This window comes from Hyperolius riggenbachi, chromosome 3 (assembly GCF_040937935.1).
Source record: "Hyperolius riggenbachi isolate aHypRig1 chromosome 3, aHypRig1.pri, whole genome shotgun sequence".
NCBI lineage: Eukaryota > Metazoa > Chordata > Amphibia > Anura > Hyperoliidae > Hyperolius > Hyperolius riggenbachi.
In genome coordinates, this window is record NC_090648.1 from 25099265 (window position 1) to 25119830 (window position 20566).

General features: G+C 43.3%; 1 long non-coding RNA gene across 1 annotated transcript in view; it reads right to left on the minus strand.

Annotated features, from left to right (window-relative positions):
* Nucleotides 1-20566, minus strand: part of LOC137560888 (uncharacterized) — a 133872-nt gene that overhangs the window by 102458 nt on the left and 10848 nt on the right. Inside the window, exon 2 of the long non-coding RNA XR_011029840.1 lies at nt 20464-20556. This is a non-coding gene — a long non-coding RNA (uncharacterized lncRNA). The remainder of the gene's footprint in view (nt 1-20463; nt 20557-20566) is intronic.

Genomic DNA, 20566 nt, shown 5'->3' on the forward strand with positions numbered 1-20566 from the left:
TGATCTGATATTGTTCAACAGTTTAAGCAAAACCTTCTTGATCTCCTGGTTCCTCAGACTGTAGATGATGGGATTCATTACCGGGGACAACACTATGAACAGTAGAGAACGGTATTTATTTAGGTTGTCTGTGCTAAAATCTGTTGGTACCATGTAAACAGTGATTAAGGTCCCATAAGAAGTGCAGACAGTGGCCAAGTGGGAGCTACAAGTGGAGAAAACCTTTCTTCGGCCATTAGCGGTAGTTAGTTTCATGATGGCAAACGATATGAAAATGTAGGTTATAACTATGAAGCCAAATGGTAGAGGTATCATAAATAAGGAGCTTACCAAATCTTGGATCATGAAATAGTATTTGTCGGAGTTGGACAGTTCCACCAGTGGTCCAAAGTCACAAAAGAAATGGTCAATACAGTTAAGACTGCAGAAGTTCAGCTGACATACCACAATTATTTCACTTAATATTAAAAGAGTACCCAAGATCCATGAGACCATAACCAATTGTAGGCAGACATGAGGACTCATAAGTGAGGCGTAGCGTAATGGTATACAGATAGCCAGATATCGATCAAAGGACATCACAGCAATAAGAAAACTTTGCACACACCCAAAAATTCCAAAACATGTCAACTGGACAATGCACCCAATTAATGTCAAACTTCCATCATTAATTATTAAAATGTGTAACATCATAGGCAGGATACTGGTGGATATGAATATATCTGCTGTAGCCAAATGTTTGAGAAAAATAAACATTGGGATTTTAAGATGATCAGTAGTGGTCACCAAAGTAATAATTAGAAGGTTACCACTGAGTATCATGACATAAATTAAAAGAACCCCAATAAAAAACAGAGGTTTTAATTTGTATAAACCTTGAAAACCAATTAAATGAATCTGTGTGACTTGAGTGAGATTGGTGTCACACATAATTTGTACATGAAAGAACTTCCAAGAGCTCTACAAATCCTCTTCGGTCCTGTCGGCCACAAATAGAGGTCTTAACTTGCATATACGAAATGTATGGTTTTGAGCAAATGTTCAATGTTTTATAAGTGGGCTCTATTTTATTTGAACTTATAGAAACATTCTATCTAAAAATAAAGATTTGAAAACATATTAGGGCCCGTTCCCACTATCGCGAATCCGCATGCGGATTCGCACAGCCAATACAATTGGATGGGCCTGTTTCCACTTGTCAGTTTTCCTGAGCGTGTTTGTGTACGGGGAAAATCTGCACGGCAGAGCCGTCAGAATTCACCCCCCCGCACACTGCAATATATTTAATAGGGAAATCGCATGCGGTTTTGGCATGCAGTTTTTTCTCACGATTTAGCATGCAATTTCGCATAGGAAGCAAATATGTGCTTAATATGTAGTATATTTCAAAGAAATATGACTTTGGAGTGTATTCAACAGCCTATGCTACGCTTGCACACTGCGCACAGTGGCGGCAGAGTAGCATGCCCTCTTAAGGTGCGCACACTCCTTGTAATGTGCGCTCGATAATGCAGCATCGTGACTGCAGTGCTTGACTAGCGCGGCCGCTGATACATCAATTAGCCTGGTGGTGGCTGCTCTGATCAAGTATCGGGGTCATGGTATATACATCAATGTGCACTGATGAATCAACCTGTATGTTCCCTATCAGTGGTGCTCGGATGTGGATTTGTGATCATGTATTGCAGTGGATTATGACCATTTTTCTGCTAATCGGCTCCGGTATTCGAATCCGTGGATACATTTTCAATCACTAAAATTCACTTCAGCAGACTGTGAATGTGAAAAAACCCGATCGGGAAACGGCGCAGAAGCCGTGGTTAGGCCGTGATTAGCGGAAGTAGGCGGAAGTGACTTCCCTGGGCCAATCAGAGGCCCCCAGCCAGGGCCTAGCAACCAATCATAGGAGGGGAGGCTATGCCCTCCCCTCCTGTATATAAATTGGTGGCCATGATGAAAAGCTCCGTGTTTGCTAAGACTGTGGCACTGGAGATCCAGGCCATTTGTTGCTAAAGCAAGCAAGTTTTTGGTTGTAAACAAAGCATTTTTACTCCTAACAGTGCTCTTATACTGTACACTACACTTGTATTCAGCTAACTAGCCAGTGAGTCATTGCTGAAGTTAGTTGTAGTCAGTGTAGTCAGAGTGTACTGGTGATTAGTGTATTTAGTGCAGGCAGGCAGGTTCAGACTGATTGTACTGCTCACTGGCTGTGCTCACTTGTGTTCAGCTCATTAGCCAGTGATACGCTTCAGTTACCACTGCAGTTGATTTAGTTAGTTTTGTGAGCGACGTTGTACTGCTCACTGGCTGCCCAATTGTATTCAGCTCATTAGCCAGTGATACACTTCAGTTACAATACAATACAATACAATACAATAACATTTGTAAAGCGCTTTTCTCCCATAGGACTCAAAGCGCATATAATACAGGGTTGCAGGCTGGGTTGTGTTACAGAGGAGATAGTCAGATGTTCATGAATGCCAGACTAAAGAGGTAGGTTTTCAGTTTAGACTTAAATGCTTCCAGGGATGGAGCTGTCCTGATTTGGTGTGGCAGGGAGTTCCAGAGTGTAGGGGTAGCATGACAAAAGGCTCTGTCTCCAAAGGTTTTGAGGTGGACTCTGGGGGTGACCATGGTGTTGTGTCCTTTTGATCTAAGATTGTGGGGGGTGTGATGCAGTTGCAACAAGTCCTTCAGGTATCCAGGGCCCAGATTGTGCAAGGATTTGAATGTCAGTAAGCCAATCTTAAACAGAATTCTCCATTTTATCGGTAGCCAGTGGAGTGAGCTCAGGGTTGGTGTTATGTGGCAATGGCGGGGTTGGCTCGTTAACAGCCTTGCGGCGGCATTCTGTACTAATTGCAGGCGGCGTAAGTCTTTCTTATGCAGGCCTGTGTAGAGGGCGTTGCAGTAGTCTAACCTTGATGTGACGAAGGCATGGACTAGGGTTGGAAGATCTACTGAAGGAATTAGGTGTTTAATCTTTGCAATATTCCTTAGATGAAAGAAGGAACGTTTCACAACAGCTGAGATTTGATTCCTGAAGCTTAATTTCCTATCAATCAGTACTCCCAGGCTGCGCACACAGTCTGAGTTTTTCAGGTCTGAGCTCCCTATCCTTAGCGGTGTTGGCTGAGACTGGGCCTGCTTTGCTGTTGAGCCCTGGCCCTCGATAAGTACCTCAGTGTTGTCAGCATTAAGTTTTAGCCAATTATTATTCATCCACTCCTGAAGCTCAGCTAAGCATGCGTTTATTAGTGGAGTAGGGTCTGCGACGTCAGGTTTGAATGACAAATATAGCTGGGTGTCATCAGCATAGCAATGATATGTCAGGCCATGTTTTTGTATGATTTCTCCAAGTGGCAGCATGTATATGGTGAAAAGTAAAGGGGATAATATTGCGCCCTGAGGTACACCGTATTTTAGTGGTACAGGGTTGGAGAGGAAGGGCCCTAAGGCTACCCTTTGTGTTCTGCCAGCCAGGAAGGAGTTGAACCACTGGAGAACAATGCCATCTATGCCACAGTACTCTTGTAGACTGTTGAGCAAGATTCCATGATCGACTGTGTCAAAGCCGCTGAGAGGTCGACTTACAGACAGTCAGACTGCCACTGCAGTTCATTTACTAAGTTTTGTGAGTGGCGTTGTACTGCTCACTGCTCACTTCTGTTCTATTACTGTATTCATGTTTTTTTCCCTTTACTGAAAAATCAATAAAATCCCCCTGTTATATTCCATATGTCCCCAGGCTGACACAGATTTTGACTGTAAAAATCAGCTCACTTTCTCCACTTTGAAATATTTGTCAACCAACATATCTGACAGGGGTCATGGGGGTAGAAGAAGAGGGAGTGCTATTGCCTCCAAAAGTTCTGGGACTGGTCCACGGCCAGGGAGAGGGTGCTCAGCTGTAGCGGGTGCAGCAGAAAGGCGTCTATCCGCAGCACTGCCTGGGCCGAGTCAGCCGATAGTCACCCATTTTCAGCACCTTGGCTCGACGCCGTGTGGTCATTCACGAGCTTGACTCACAGGCACTGATGGACATGATGACAGAGGAGCAGCCCATCATAAGTTTCTCACAGACCTCCGCCATGAGCAGCACTCCCAGCAGCAGCAGCAGCCAATGCCCCACGCAGGGCCAGGCCGAGGCATAGGCTGGAGAGGCTCCAGCCTCAGGGCGCAGTGTAGTAGGGGGCGCACAATTCATTCAGTTGTCATTCCTAATTGTGTATGAAGCAGAAAGAAATAAGAAAAGGGGATACATGGCAGTGACTGCAAGCCAGATAACTAGATATTAAGGTGTTGGGGAGGTTGTGGGCCCTGTGGCCCTCTTAGTCTAATAGCAATCAGTGTGTGACAGCTGGGGTGGGAGGGATGGAGGGGCGCACTTTGGTGTCTCAGCCTTGGGTGCTGGAGGACCTTGTCCCTGCTCTGGCCCCACGCGAGTTGTGACATCCACCCCAGCAGCCAGTGATCAGCAGCCCTCCCCGGGCGAGAGCGTTGTGTCCCTCATTCCGGCCTCTGGGTGAGTATTGAGAGCTGCCGTTGAGGAGATGATGGGGCCTGATGTGGAGGAGGAGGTTGGGCTCAGGCCAGCATCCCAAGTTTATGTTGAGGACGTTGAGGGGTCTGTGTCTGGGGATGTTGGGGCGGCAGAGGTGATGGGGGAGTCAGGATAAGAGTTCTATGATGATGATGATCGGGACCATCTGTATGTGCCTCAGACCCTGGGAAAATTTTCGTCCAGTTAGGCTGAAGTGGTTAAAGGGGAAGTGAAGGGAGAGGTATATGGAGGCTGCCATGTTTATTTCCTTTTAAGCAATACTTGTTGCTTGGCAGCCCTGCTGATCCTCTGCCTCTAATACTATTAGCCATAACCCCTGAACAAGCATGCAGCAGATCAGGTGTTTCAGACTTTAAAGTCAGTCTGACAAGACTAGCTGCATGCTTGTTTCTGGTGTGATTCAGATACTACTGCAGAGATATAAACCAGCAGGGCTGCCAGGCAACTGGTATTGATTAAAAGGAAATAAATATGGCAGCCTCCGTATACCTCTTACTTCAGTTCCCCTTTAAGTTGTAGTCCCTTATCACCTTGATAATCCATGCAATTTGGGGGATTGTAGCTTGCATGAGGTCTTTGCTATTACCGTTAAAAGAAAATCCGGATCCGGTCGTGGATCCGGCCATGATTGCGCCATTCACGACCGAAAATCCACGTCGTGGCATGGACGCGTATCTAAATCTGGAGCCAATCACATCGGAGGCAATTTTTTTCCGGCAACGGCCGTGGTTGCCGAATTTGTGAATCGAGACATCCAAGCATCACTGTTCCCTATATGCACCGTGGGGCCGTCATTAACAGTAATTTTGTTGTGTTACATAGTGATGACTGTAATGACCCAATTACGATTACACTAAATTTCATGAAAATGTGCGTAATTCACGAAATTACGATTATGGCCATAATAAAAATGTTGCGAATTTCGCTAAATTACGCGAAATTTCGTGTTTATGGGGAATTTCGTAATTACGATCTTTTTCGTAACTACAATTGTTTACATAATACAAACAAATCAGAATTTCATGTTTAACACGCAAATTCAACCTTTCTCAAAATTGTGTTCCAGTCCAGAGGCTCCTGATACATTTAAAGCGACAGCACGTGCAGGTACCTTTGCATTATCAGATATTGCAAGGACCAAAACCAAGTGTCTCAGCATGCATGACCTCTAAGTGCACCTTGGCAAAGAGCACCTGTCTTAGAAGTGGCTGCAGGTAAAACCTCCTGATAAATTTAAAGCAATAGCACGTGCAGGGACTTTTGCATTACCAGATATTGCAATGCCCAAAACCAAGTGTCTCAGCATGCATGACCGCTAAGTGCACCTTGGCAAAGAGCACCTGTCTTAGAAGTGGCTGCAGATAGAGCCTTCTGATACATTTAAAGCAACAGCATGTGCAGGGGCCTTTGCATTATCAGTAATTGCAATCAACTTTCCTGAGTTTAGTCATTACCTAAATGTGCATAATTACTATTAGAAATGAAATTACGTTCATTTTTGTAACTAAAATAACTGTCTTTCTATAGAAAACATGAAATTACTAAATTTCGCGTAAAACACGAATTTGCGACAAAACGCGAAATTGCGAAACCAAAATTTTGCTTACGGAATTCCAAATTACGGTTTGCATGGCAATTTAGAAATTACGAAACCTTGTCTTAGTGGCAAATTTTGCGTCCGTAATTATGGAAACATGAAGTTTTGAAAATTTCGGCTCAACGCTAGTTACACAATGACAATAAATTGCTTGATTCTTGAAAAGTTGCCATGTGCAAGAAGTGAATGATTTTAAGAATCTCAATAGTAGGGTAGTGCGCACAATGCAAAAATACATGAACTGCGTTACCTGGGCAACCCATGCTGTACCAGGGTACCACACACTACATTATTTTCATACTAAGTGGTACCCCTGGTAAATTATGCATTACCTGGGTATTGTGTGTCACAATAATTGCAGAATGTGTTCTACCTTTACTGTCAGGAAAATAAAATCAATACAATTGTAAAGAACTTCTGAAATAGTAACAAAGAAAATAAACATTGCACCTAGTCTTAAAGGGGAACTGAAGAGAGAGGTATATGGAGGCTGTCATGTTTATTTCCTTTTAATCAATACCAGTTGCCTGGCAGCCCTGCTGGTCTATTTCTGTGCAGTAGTATCTGATTAAAACCAGAAACAAGCATGCAGCTAGTCTTATTAGATCAGACTTATAAGTCTGAACCACTGAAACACCTGGTCTGCTGCATGCTTGTTCAGGGGCTATGGCTAATAGTATTAGAGGCAGAGGATCAGCAGGGCTACCAGGCAACTGGTATTGTCTAAAAGGAAATAAACATGACAGCCTCCATATACCTCTCTCTTCAGTTTCCCTTTAAAAGACATCCGAGGCGGAAAAAAAACCTGAGATAAACAATTGCATCTGTCCTCCTACTTCTAAAAATGACTTTTAAAGATATCCCACAGTTTTATTTTATATTTAAATCAACTTTTTAGGCTTTTACTGTTTCATGGCCTTTTCTCAATGACACATTAATTGAAGTATGCCAGGGCTAAAATATATGAACTATTGACCTTTTTTATATCTCTCCTGCTCTTAGAAGCCATTTACTGCCACAAAAGTGTTTTATGGCTGCAATTCCTTATCAGTGAGGGTTATGCTAGAGTCCGACTCGGTTCTGACCCGGACAGGAACTGCCACTTAAATACCTGATTTTTAGCCCTTTCAGGCAGATAAAGGAAAAAAGGAACACGACAGTTATCTGTGTGCTTGGCACTATACATACCCATGTCTATCTCATCATGTCGCGTCACCTCATGAGTCCTTTAAAGAAAACCCAAGGCGGGTTTGTGAAATCCAATTTGGACACAGAGGTACCTTCTGCATACAATGCCCAGCCTCTGTGTCCCTTTGTTCCTCCAGCCCCCCCCCCCCCCCCCGCTCTGCTGTCCCTCATTATAAAAAGTGCCAGGCTAGCGACACACAGATTGTCGTTAGCCTGCTGTTTACCTTCAGGCTGTCACTCACCACCGCTCCCCCGCCTCCTGTATTGCATGGCTCACCGCCTGTGTTCCTTCCCTCCTCGCCTCTGTAAGCTTCCTCCAATGGGAAGCGGAGACAAATGTACTACTGACTTCAGGGTTAAATTATACGGAGACACTGAGGAAGGAGTGAGACAAAGAACAGAATCCTTTTACAAGAAAAAAGGTACTTATGTATTATACCATGCAGCACATCTGGCAGCCTCCAACTGAAAATACATTTACTTCTCTTGCAAGGTAGTACAATCTTTAGAAAGCTGGACATCTTGGCTTTCATTTGCACCAGGTCCTATATCAGCATGATGCATGGTTCACGAATAAATGGGTGTTGAAGGAGGGGTGTACCCTGCACTTGGCTGTCACTGTTAGAAGCTTCCGGTCTCTATATTCTGTGGCTGAGGGTGGCCCCTTCTTGCCTGCAGAAATGAATCGCAGTGACACTAGTAGCACCGATTCAGAAACTGTGGAGTGTAGTGACTCCTTAAAGAGACTCTGTAACAAAAATGTCATGCTTTGTTCTACCATTCTACAAGTTCCTAAACCTATTCTAATGTACTCTGGCTTTCTGCAGCACTTTCTACTATCACTGTCTCTGTAATAAATCAATGTATCTTTCCCCTGTTGGACTTGTCGTCCTGTGCCTGGAAGGCTGCCAACTCTTCCGTGCTGATCTGCTATGCACACCCCTCTTCAGGCCCCTCTATGCACACTCCAGTGTGTGTGTTATTTACATAAGCCAGCAGTGTCTCTCTGCTTATCAGTGAAAGAGAGCTGGAGAAAAAGGTTAGGCTGTGAAAGGAGCTGGGATGACACATACTGAGGAATTACAGAGAGGGGCACAGGCAGATCTGTCTGCAGGAAGCCTGTCACTTCAGTGGATGAGAGCTGCAGGGGACAGAAGGTAAACACACAAATGATCTCTTGAGATTCAAAAGGAAGGCTGTATACAGCCTGCTTGTGTATGGATGTATTTTCTATGTGTGGACATACTGTACATCAACCTACTTCCTGTTTTGGTGGCCATTTTGTTTGTTTATAAACAAACTTTTTAAAACGGTTTTTGACTACTTTTAATGCGGCGGGGAGCGGCGAAATTGTGACAGAGGGGAATAGGAGATGTCCCCTAAGGCACTGGTATGTTTACTTTTGTGCGATTTTAACAATACAGATTCACTTTTAAGCTCTCCAGCCTGCAAGATCTGTTTCCAGGGGCCTGGGCCGATAATATACTTGCAGAAACAGAAAACAGCATTGTGCACGGCACCCCTACACAGAACAGAGCAGAGGGCCGGCGACAACGGTGGTAAGATATAGGAGGAGTGGGAGTTGACAAGTCTGAGGACAAGACTGGGGATGAGAAACAGGAGCTGAAGTTCATCAATTACTAATCTGACTGGCACTGGACAATAAAGGCGTACGTACAAAAAGGGCGCCTGGACAAAAAGGGCGCGGGGTGTAAACTCTAAATAATAATTAATCATTAATAGGGTTTATAAATATAGTGTGCTATATTTCGTTTACAAATAATGTTTAACAAAATTATAAATCATTAAATAATGTTTATGAAATCGGAAATTGTGAAAACGTTAATCTTCCCTGTTTCAAAAGTTAAACTTATAATTACGTTTATAAAAAAAACCAATAATATATGTTTAATTGTTATAATTGTATATTATTGTGAATAACCGTCATTTATGGTTTGTTGTTATAATAACATTTGAAAATATTGTTTATAAAGATGATATAAATATAACTACGTTCGTAATAAATGTTGTAATACATTAGTAATTATTACTAAAATTTTACTAAAACTATACCTAAGCCTACTCTTACACAGAACCCTACCTGTACCTATCCCTAACCCCTAGACTCCCCTGTTGGTGCCTAAACCTAAGACCCCCCTGTTGGTGCCTAAACCTAAGACCCCCCTGTTGGTGCCTAAACCTAAGACCCCCCTGTTGGTGCCTAAACCTAAGACCCCCCTGTTGGTGCCTAAACCTAAGACCCCCCTGTTAGTGCCTAAACCTAAGACCCCCCCCCCTGTTGTTGCCTAAGTAACCCTCCCTGTACCTACCCCTAACCCCTAGACCCCCCTCTTGGTGCCTAAACCTAGGACCCCCCTGTTGGTGCCTAAACCTAAGACCCCCCTGTTAATGCCTAAACCTAAAACCCCCCTGTTGGTGCCTAAACCTAAGACCCCCCTGTTAGTGCCTAAACCTAAGACCCCCCCCTGTTGTTGCCTAAGTACCCCTCCCTGTACCTACCCCTAACCCCTAGACCCCCCTATTGGTGCCTAAACCTAAGACCCCCCTATTGGTGCCTAAACCTAAGACCCCCCCCTGTTGTTGCCTAAGTACCCGTCCCTGTACCTACCCCTAACCCCTAGACCCCCCTATTGGTGCCTAAACCTAAGACCCCCCTGTTGGTGCCTAAACCTAAGACCCCCCTTTATTATGTGGATAATAATGTTTTACTAATTGTGGATTCAAAAAATATTTTGCAATTTACGTTACGTACTGATCGCTTTATTTTGTGAATAATAATGTTTTACAAACAGTAAGACATAAAACTTTAAATAATGTTTTAATTATTTAAATAAGATAAATATGTTTATTATTTTCATAAACGTTATTCGGCACGGGTGCATTTTATAAACGTAAATCACCACAAGTTCAGTTATAAATCATTAAACATCGCCGGGCGCCGTTTGTAAACTTTATTTAGCTCCTGGCGCCGTTTATAAACTTTATTTAGCTCCGGCGCCCTTTTTTCCTACTCGGCGCCCATTAAACGCTATTTATTATGGGAGTGATTGGCGGCGCCCTTTTTGTCCACTAGCGGCATGCGCCCTTTTTTCCCAGCTCCACAATAAAGATACAGGCCAGCCTTTAAAGAGCATGGAGGCTTCTAATAGTAACAGTGACAGCCAAATGCAGTGGATACCCCTCCTTCAACACCCACTAACTCGGGAACCGTGCTTCATACCGACTTGGACCTTGTATAAAAGAAATCAAGACATTCAGCTTTCTAAAGATAGTTCAACCTTGCAAGAGAAGTAAGTATATTTTTAACAGGAGGCTGCCAAAATGTGCTGGATGATATAATGCGTAAGTACCAAAAAAAAAAAAATAATAATCTGAAAACAAGCGGATATCAGAGTTGGTGTGCACCAATTGACCACCAATTTCTACTTACAGTATGGTGTGGTTCTCTTGGAGAAGATGGAGATGATGGTTAATTGTTATCTACAGTTATATACAGTTGCAATGTTTCATGAAGCTTGTAGGCCTAATGCACATCTACCCCGTTACAGAGACAATTTATAGAGGTAGACATGCAGGCTGAAATCCCTCCATGGTAGGCTGTGATATTTCTGGGCATCCCCTGAGACATTAAGATGTTTGTCACTAATTAACTTTGTTGATTCAGACAATCATGTTCTGGGGTAAAAATAGAATATTGATACAAAAAAGTAAGTGAAAAAGTTCTGTCAAAATGATTCTGAATATTTTCTTGCTTGTTGACAAGTTAAAAAGAAGAAAACTTAGGAGAAAAAAAACAAATTGAATGAGAGCCAGTGTGAGCATTCCTGATTTCCATCTGATTAGATTTTTTTCTCTTGTGATTTATTTAACTGTGAGGATCAGCTGAATGATTGGGCAGAAAGAAGATGGTTAGCAGGGGTACCACTATATTGTCATTGTAAGATCTCGCCGATCATGACGGCAGAACGCAGAGAACCACGCTGAGGCGCAAGCCTCTGGGTCTCGGCGAAGCTCTGTCAGTAGAGTGCATGATGCTCTGTTCCCATTGGCTAAGTGGCGGACACGTCCTCAGGACGCACTCTGCCACTGTAAACAGTGACAGGGTGTATGCACAGCATGTCAGCTGACTTGCTGACACGCCGCTGGATGATTGGTTACTTTCAAATTCCTTTTACTTGACTGGTTAATCCTAGTATAAAAGTTAGGTGAGCGCCCTCTGTCATCGCCCGTGATAGCCTCTGCTGGGCTTGTTGCTGAGATTGTGCTCACAACTGCTGATCTTGTGCCGACGTTGTCTGTATCTTGACCAAGCTTATTTTCAGATTGATCTCCTGTTGCCGACTCCTGTTTGTTTCTGACCATGCTCTCTATTGGATTACCCGTTGCAGACTCTGCCTTGTCCCTGAATTTCCCTGATTGCTGCCTGGATTGACTTCTGCATGTTCAATGGACTATTCTTATGAACTCTGCCTGGACCGACTTGGATTGTACTGACCACGTCTTCTGGAAAGTGTGTATCTATCACCAGTCTGTCATTCCCTGGCTATCATCTGGACTGCCTCCAAACACCAGGCCTCAGGTGACTATATCGGAGTTTACACTTCATATTATTCTTACCTTTTTTGGTGAATACTATCTGTCAATCGGTATGCTACATCTGCCTGCAGTGTATTGTAGAATTGTATTAGGTAGGAGTTTTGTGCAGGTGTTACCGGCTGGGCTATAGGTCAGCCACATGAGCATACAGTCTGACCTATAGTCATTGACCAGGCAAGCCTGACAGTATCACGGGCCATATCTCCCCATTCAAAAAGGAGACTAATGGGTGGTCTCCACCACGGAGGGATTGCAAAATCAAATACTGCTTCTCACAGGGGCTGTTAATGCCCTCCTAGAACAAGTATCTGCTCAACAGGTACAACTAACTCAATTGGCCAGTGCCACAACACGTGCTGAATTACCTGCTCCTGCTATGCCTCTTCCTGCTTCTCCACTTTTTTGGTACCAGATCTCAATTCAGTAATTTCATGAATAACTGTCTTTCATATTTCAAAGTTTGTGCTCAATCCTCTGGTTCTGAACCTCAAAGAGTGTCTTTTGTTATCTCCCGGTTGCAAGGGGATCCACAGTCTTGGGCCTATGGCCTACCTCCTGAAGATGGCTCACCTCCTGAACAGTGGATAACATGTTTAAAGCCATGACTGTCTTGTACTCTGATCCTGATGTTACCTCTACTGCAGTACAGAAATTAAGAATATGCTACAGAATTCAGGCGATGGGCTGTTTCAACTACTTGGAACGACTGCACTCTCATGGACCATGTTAAGCTTGGAGGTGTATTCCCCACAGTCAGCATGCAACACATAAGCTGACGTGAAGGAGGTACACACAGTAGCACAAGAAATCAGGATATCCCCAGTTTAGTGGAGGAGAAAACTGACTCCAATAGGAGGATCAAGACAGATGAACGTAACACAGACAAATATACAATAAGTATGTTTTCCTAGCGTATTACAATTACAGCTATCAATGAACCTATTTGTAACGTCTGACTAACATATGTATATATCGGCAATGAACCGATATATGACATAAGCAGGAACGCTGACTAGGACTGGAGCAATACAGGGAACAGGACTCAGAAGGATTCGCTATCTCTTCGCAGAGATGAACGCAATCCACAGACAGAACCAGGAGCAGGATACCAACTCAGCACGGGTGATCACGATACGCGCAACCTACCAAAACGTGCTGGAAAGCTGACTAACTGAACACAGGATATAAACAGTTCGTGTACGTATATATCAGCGACACTGATGTATCAACGTAACACGAATACAAGGAAAATAACAAAATGTGCAAGTATGCGTATATATTGGCGATGAACCAATATATGACACAAGACAAGCAGAGTGACAACTTCTAGAACAAGAGCAGAACTAGGAGGACTCGCTGACCCCTTCGCAGGAGTCAGCGCAGTCCACACGGACTAGGAACGAGGTGGGGCACGAGCATAGTAACAGACAGAATCTGAGACTATGGTAGCCCATGAAGCATTGCAGGAAGCAGTTCTTTATACTGAGGTCATCCAATGGGAGCAGACCTGCAGATTCCCACACAAGTGAATGGTAATTAATCACAGGCTGAAAGCAGGAAAAGGCAGACAATGATATGCAGCCTGCAGGAAAGGGATTGCCCCTCCATTGCAGCAGACAATGTTTGTTTACACAAAAGCATATTAAACTGTCATTAACTTCAGAGCGACTGCAGATGGAATCAGCAACTAGTTTAAGTGCAAACCAAACTATGCAAGCAAATGCATGTAATGACATCAGAACTGCTTGGTTTGCAATACCACTGCAGTCAGCAGTAAACGCTGCAGAAGCGATCATAACAGTACCCCCCCCCCCTTAAACGCGGCCTCTGGACACCTATAAAAACTGACATATTTCTCCTGAACCACCCAAACCAAAAAATCAGAAGCGGAAAATCCAGCAAACTGATCTGACTGAAAATTCATGAAGGTCGGATCAGCCCGACAAAACCAAATTCCTGAATCAGTCTCACCAAAACTAGACCAATTGGAACCAGAACCTACCGAACCATGCCCGTCAGCACTACAAGCCTCAGTGTGATACCCATCAGAACCACGACTTCCAGAAAAAAAAAACAAGAAACTCTCTGAGCGATACCCACCGCCTTCCAGGGACTGTCCAAAAACGCCAAAGCCTTTGCAATGCCCACCGGAACTGTCCTTACCAACACAAAACCCACTGTTGAACCAGTCCAAGGTACCAGGACAAGTTTCCTCAGAGATCTCCCAGAACACTTGGAAGCTCCAAAGAGATCCCCACAGGTTAGAACGCCCCTTAGGCTCACATGGAGAACTATCAAGAACCCCTATGGAACCCAGGGCAACTCCAGAGTCAGGGTCACAAGGACAAACATCAAGGTCAGGGCTTTTAGGGACCAGAACCATCTCCGGGCATGCAGGCCAACCGGCAACATCAGAACATGTCTCCACTAGGGAAGCACGTGAGCACGCTAACACAGACACATCTGGGCACTCTGGCATACGAAGCACATCTGGGCACACCGGCACAAGAGAAACCTCTGGGCATGTCAAGGAACTGCGAACCTCAAAGTCAGTCAAGACAGGACCGAAACCAGAACTGGGCAAAAAAAATCATCATGACTAGACTTCACAGTTACTGGATTCTCACTAAAAACTGCAGGATCAGACTTAGATGTCGCTGATTCCAGCAAGGTTATTAACAAATCATGTTCAGGGGCATTTACAAGACATTGCAAATCTTCTGATGTATGCACTGAACTAGACAGGGTTCCCATAGCTTCTTCTGGACTAGACAGAGACTCATCAAATACACTGGATTGGAGCTCATGAAGGGCTGCAAAACAAGTCAGTATTGCAGCAATCCCCACTGAACTAGGCAAAACTGAGAAACTTACTGGACAGGAAGGGGACTCTGGAACTACTGCCACACCAGCCAGAAAACCAGAATTTTCCAGGATACAGGGCTGGGTTTCAGAAACACTCATTAACCCGGACTGAAATTCTGAGATTTCTATTATTTTTTCCAGCGAGTCAGAATTATCCATGTTACAGGGCAATACTTCTGAAACATTCAGAGGACAGGGCTGAAGTTCCCTGACTACTGTGAGATCAGAGAGGGACTCAACATCTTTAGCTAAATCAGACTGTGTACAGGGCAAGGTATCAAAAACGCTTGCCGACAAAGACAATGTTTCAATAGCTTCTGCTTCACTGGGCAGAGATTCATCAAGTTTTATTAGAGCAGACTGTAATTCCAAAACAGCTGCTAAACAAGTGAATACTACTGCAACACCCACTGAAGTAAGCAGTGCCTCAGACTCCTCTACTAGAGGATCCGAAGTATCCAAAGTACTGGGTGAAGCATAAGACTCTGCGACCACAGCTTCACTGGACAGGATCACTGAACAGGCCATATCGCAGGGCAAAACCATGGAAGCACCTGATGGACAGCATAATGATTCTGTGACCTGAGCTTTATTGGGAAGATCTACTGCACAATTCATGGTACAGGGCAAATTTACTGGAACATTTTCTGAACAAGGTAATAATTCTACGATTTCAGGTTCACATAGCAGATGCTCTGAGCTATTCACGAAACTAGAGCGAGGTGTAGAGACAGGAAGATCAAGACACAAAGTTTGTGCATCTGTGCACTATTCAATTGTAAAATTGGGAAATTCAGATGCTGGGGTTCTGAGGTTTCTAGACAGGATTGCTGGGACTCAGAAACTAATGTAGTGCATCTATTGGCATCTGCTGGATCAGACAGGAGTTGAACTTTATTAACACAGGTAAATTCTACAGAAGTGTTTGCAGAGGCAGGCAAAGATTTTCTAATGTCTGTTTCACTGAACAAAGACTCATGAGTACTGGCTAGGCTGGACTCAGAAGTCAGCAGGACCTCTGGGTCCTCTGCTGAGAAATTTGTGCAGGGCAAGGTTAAGGAAGTATTAGTAATTTCTGTCTTACTGGGAAGTAACACTGAGTTATCCATGGTACAGGGTGGAATTACAGGAACTCCAATTTCACACAAAAGGAGCTCTGAATCACTCGCTGAATCAGCCAAAGGTGCTGAAGCAGGCGAGTCATCAGCAACTGAGGAAGTGGAACAATCTCCAATTGACAGTGTGTCTTCCCTGGTATCAACTGATTGAATCGCATAAAAATCGTCCAAAATCATTCTCCACACATCGATCAATGGAGCCACAAAGTCATACCCACACACACCAGTCTTTATTAGTTTATAAGCCGACTTAATGCATGCATTCAATACTAATTCACTTTTTGCACTGTAAAACTGACAAAATGAACTTGCATCTTTCTTCCATTCATAGACCAGGGCTTCCATCTCTCCTTTCTCAAATGGAGGATCCCATGCATATTTAACAGCTAGGCATTCAGGCTGATCATAGTTTGCAAATGTGTTAGTGGCAGAAACATACAAATTTAAAAAGAACTTTAAGGCAGTTTTTCCAATAAAACAGACTAAGCTTTTCTGAAGGTGGTGCGGATCTTTCTCTTCATTTGCCACAGTTTGAGTCCCATGGTGTCCGGGACTATTAGATCTGCACACCTGACCATCTGAAATTGATGGAAGCCAAGCAAGTGCGACTCCACACTCAAAATTAGTGGCAGAAACATACATTGGGTTATTTAGCAGGTGATTGGCCAATTTCTTATTCCTAAGGATCTCCAATACCTGAAGCAAGTGTTGAACTGTAGTGTATGCAAATTTCCCTTGCTGCACGAATAAATTGATCCGTTCAATACTCTGTAATATATCTTCATAATCATATTCAGATAATTAATTTAAACAAGAACTTTTATTTTCCCTGGCTAGCAATGAAAGTTCATTAGTAGTTTCATAGGTCCATTTGACTCCCCTGAATGGTGACTGAATTTCATTATCTGCTAATGGCGGAGTCTCATTACAGATCTGATGCACAGTCACTAAGGGCAACGACTCCGCTGATTGTAACGCTTTTCTTTTGGAGCGTTTACGTTTGGCTTTAGACCCTGCTGCCTTAGGTGATTTATTCAAAGCAGAAGAAAAGTTATCAGAACAATTATCTGCTTGCTGATTATTTTTGTAGGCAGTAGAAGGAGCAGCTGATTGACAAGCTGCCAGGAGCTTATCAAAAGGGCTAGGCAAATCGGTTTTGCGCAGCCAGTTATGGATCACAAACGCTAGAACTTCCAGCGGTCTTTCTTTCAAATTAGTATGATCCAAGACATTGTATGCCCACTGGAACAAATTTTCCTTAAACAAAACATAAATTAACTGGGGGGCCCACGTTGAAACAGGAGTAGCCTGGAGCTCGGGATTGGCCAAAAACCTGGTACATTCAGAAAAAAACTCATTTTCTGTTTCAGAATTAAGTTTCTCAAATTTCTTAAAGGAACAGGAACCATAACAAACAGTGTCATTTTTGCTGGAAACCCCCCCCCCCCCCACAATGGGGATTGGTAATGGGGCTACCATAATGTTAAGCTTGGAGGTGTATTCCCCACAGTCAGCATGCAACACATAAGCTGACGTGAAGGAGGCACACACACTAGCACAAGGAATCAGGATATCCCCAGTTTAGTGGAGGAGAAAACTGACTCCAAAAGGAGGATCAAGACAGATGAACGTAACACAGACAAATATACAATAAGTATGTTTTCCTAGCGTATTACAATTACAGCTATCAATGAACCTATTTGTAACGTCTGACTAACATATGTATATATCGGCAATGAACCGATATATGACATAAGCAGGAACGCTGACTAGGACTGGAGCAATACAGGGAACAGGACTCAGAAGGATTCGCTATCTCTTCGCAGAGATGAACGCAATCCACAGACAGAACCAGGAGCAGGATACCAACTCAACACGGGTGATCACGATACGCGCAACCTACCAAAACGTGCTGGAAAGCTGACTAACTGAACACAGGATATAAACAGTTCGTGTACGTATATATATCAGCGACACTGATGTATCAACGTAACACGAATACAAGGAAAATAACAAAATGTGCAAGTATGCGTATATATTGGCAATGAACCAATATATGACACAAGACAAGCAGAGTGACAACTTCTAGAACAAGAGCAGAACTAGGAGGACTCGCTGACCCCTTTGCAGGAGTCAGCGCAGTCCACACGGACTAGGAACGAGGTGGGGCACGAGCAGAGTAACAGACAGAATCTGAGACTATGGTAGCCCATGAAGCATTGCAGGAAGCAGTTCTTTATACTGAGGTCATCCAATGGGAGCAGACCTGCAGATTCCCACACAAGTGAATGGTAATTAATCACAGGCTGACAGCAGGAAAAGGCAGACAATTATATGCAGCCTGCAGGAAAGGGATTGCCCCTCCATTGCAGCAGACAATGTTTGTTTACACAAAAGCATATTAAACTGTCATTAACTTCAGAGCGACTGCAGATGGAATCAGCAACTAGTTTAAGTGCAAACTAAACTATGCAAGCAAATGCATGTAATGACATCAGAACTGCTTGGTTTGAAGGACATGAGATGCTGGCAAGATGGAATATCCCTACTTCTGCCCCTAAAGACCCTAGAAGAGATAGACCCCTCTCCAAAGCCCCTACCCAGAAAGAGATGGACACAACCCCACCGCAAGCTGAGGAAGACAAAGCTGAAGAGGCTTCTGGCACTTCCTGAACTGCTAAAGATGCCTAGCCATAGACTTGCTTCCCCCTACTAGTCCTTTTCCCCCGGGTTTCCCTGGAGTAGAAAGGACCCTCAGGAACCCACATCGGTGGGACTGGCCATTTGGCCACACTGACTGTTTTCTTTTGAAGTTTAATTAACTTTGTTTTTCTTTTCTTTCTTTTTTGCTTTTCTTAGCTGGACTGAGAACTTTTCCTGGTAGCTCTTACTGAGGTAGTACCGGATGCCTTGGTACCTGCTGCCGTTTATGCTATCCTTGATGGTTTTTATATGTGTTTATAGATTATGTTTTTTATTGCTATCTTTAACAACTGTCCTTTTTACACCTAGAAATGTGAGGTTCATATTGATGTACTACTTTGGTCTGAATTTTCTGAAACTTAGGGAGCCCAGGGGGAGATCGCCAGCTGTATGGGATTCATCAGGTAAAAATCTTTATGCTGTTATAGATGTCACAGGAATGTAAGCTGTTGTCTCTTAAAAGGACTCCGAGCAGTGCAGAAACTATGGAAAGATGCACATCATTTTAAAGCTCTCTTTCTCCTCTTTCCAATGATATATAAACCGCCGCCCTACGCCTTTTAGTTTTCGCTATTTTCGCGATTGAAATTGCCGCGGCCGTGATTTCGATCGCGAAAATAGAGAAAACTAAAAGGCGTAGGGCGACGATGTAGGTGTCGTCAGAAAGAGGAGAAAGAGAGCTTTAAAATGATATCCATCAAGCCATAGTTATATTGTATTACACAGGACGACACTTTCCAGAGTGTCAGCAGCTCCATTCTGCTGAATGCAGCTGCTGACTTTGACAAAAAGTCGCCCTGTGTAATACAATATAACTATGGCTTGATGGATATCATTTTAAAGCTCTCTTTCTCCTCTTTCTGACGACACCTACATCGTCGCCCTACGCCTTTTAGTTTTCTCTATTTTCGCGATCGAAATCGCGGCCGCGGCAATTTCAATCGCGAAAATAGCGAAAACTAAAAGGCGTAGGGTGGCGGTTTATATATCATTGGAAAGAGGAGAAAGAGAGCTTTAAAATGATGTGCATCTTTCCATAGTTTCTGCACTGCTCGGAGTCCCTTTAATGTGAGGGGATTAAATTCATACAGGAAAAGATTTCTTTTAGATAAATTAGTTAAAAATCATCAAGCAGACATAATCTGCTTACAAGAGACTCATTTGAATAGAATCTCTGCAGGGAAATTTAAACTGAATGGTTACTCACACATCTACCATTCCACACTACAAAAGAAAAAGAAAGCTGGTGTCTGTATTGCTATTAAAGACACACTGGGACTGGTGGTGAGGGAGACCCTCTGTGGGGATGACGGTAGATTGGTGGTAATATCTGGTTCCATTAACTCTCAAGAATTCACATTTGCTAGCATATATGCTCCTAATTCTCATCAGGCTACCTTTATTAACAAAAAACTAAGCAAAATTATTAAGATTAACAAGGGAGGATTATTCATAGTAGGTGATTTTAATTCTGTAGTTGACCCCCTTATAGATTGTACTTCGAAATTAAGGAGAGCCCACTCAATCTTGCAACCATCCTTAACTAAATTTGAGTTGTATGACACTTGGAGGTGTATGTACCCCAGAGAAAACCAGTTTACCTATTACTCACCAGTCCACAAGTCATTCACAAGAATTGATTACTGTCTCACTGATAGGTTTTCCTTGCCACTGGTCTCAGATGTAGAAATTGATTCTAGAGTCTGGTCAGATCATGCCCCTCTAATTACTAAATTTTTATTAAAACACTCTGCCCCACAATCCTTTAATTGGAAACTAAACAAATGTATATTAAATTATGAACATACCTTTCCACTTATTAAAGAAGACCTGAGAGAATATTTTCACCTTAACAACACCTCAGAGGTTTCCAGAGCCACTTTGTGGAATGCGCACAAGGCCTTTATGAGA